We start from the raw sequence: 1,004 nt of genomic DNA on the forward strand, positions 1-1,004 counted from the left end.
CTGAGCATGTCTGAGTTTTTCTTTGAAGAACATCTACCTGAACTTAGAGCTAGATGAAAGAATTCAACTCAGCTGTGTTTTACTTTCTCAGTTCTGGTATCAGTTCAGGGTTTTGTTCATGTTAGGCAGCAGCTTTCCCGCAGAGCTCTGGGCCCTTCCTTCAGGATGCAGTTTCTTGGATTTTTGCAGTTGTAGTTATGGTTTGGAAGATATGAAGTGTGATCCTGTCCTCCTCAACCTGGCTACCGTTGTCATCATGACCTCCCTGTTTCTGCGCCCGGCCACTGCAGTCAGCATCTCTCGAATGCTGGCTCATCGGGTTCTCAGTGTGGTGGCCAGGACCACTCTACAGTGTGGAGTGAGGTCTAGAGGCTGAAGGTTGCTAAGTAGGAGTGTAAGGGGCGGTGAAGAAAAGGACAGAATCAAGGAGATGGAAAGGCCCATGCAATATGAAGGAAGGGTCCAGTCACACGGGCTGAGGACTGAGCAGGCAACCAGGAAGCCAAAGAGAGAGAGAACAAAGCTTCCCAGGGAGAGCACTGTAGTAAAGAGGCAAACGCCGAAGGGGAGTGGGGAGACTGGCAGGGGAATGTATGTGTCTTGTTCACTTGGGCTGGGTGTTGGGTACTGTTACACCCCTGTCACCAAAGCACCTGTCCCAGCGGGAAGGAGGAAAGGTTTCTTTTGGCTCAGTTTCAGCTCATCATCAGGGAAAGTATGGGAGAGTTGGTTTCAAATGTTGTAGGGGAACTATCAGGGACAGCTGTTCCCATGGCTTTGATGAGGAAGCAGGGAACAGAGTAGTTCTGCTACCCTAAGACACTGTGTGCTCTTTCTGACTGTAGAATCACCTATCTTCCTGATTCAGAGCTACCACCTATCTATTCTTGGACAGTGTAGTTTGGCCTTTTCTGGAATGCTAGGTCAGTATTGGAGTGTGCATGCCTTTGAGGCTTGTTTCTTTGAAAGCGTATGCATTCAGATGTACTTTATTCTGTGTATCC

Source organism: Microtus oregoni, unplaced genomic scaffold, assembly GCF_018167655.1.
Source record: "Microtus oregoni isolate MIOR12 unplaced genomic scaffold, Mior012 000168F_ref0000490, whole genome shotgun sequence".
NCBI lineage: Eukaryota > Metazoa > Chordata > Mammalia > Rodentia > Cricetidae > Microtus > Microtus oregoni.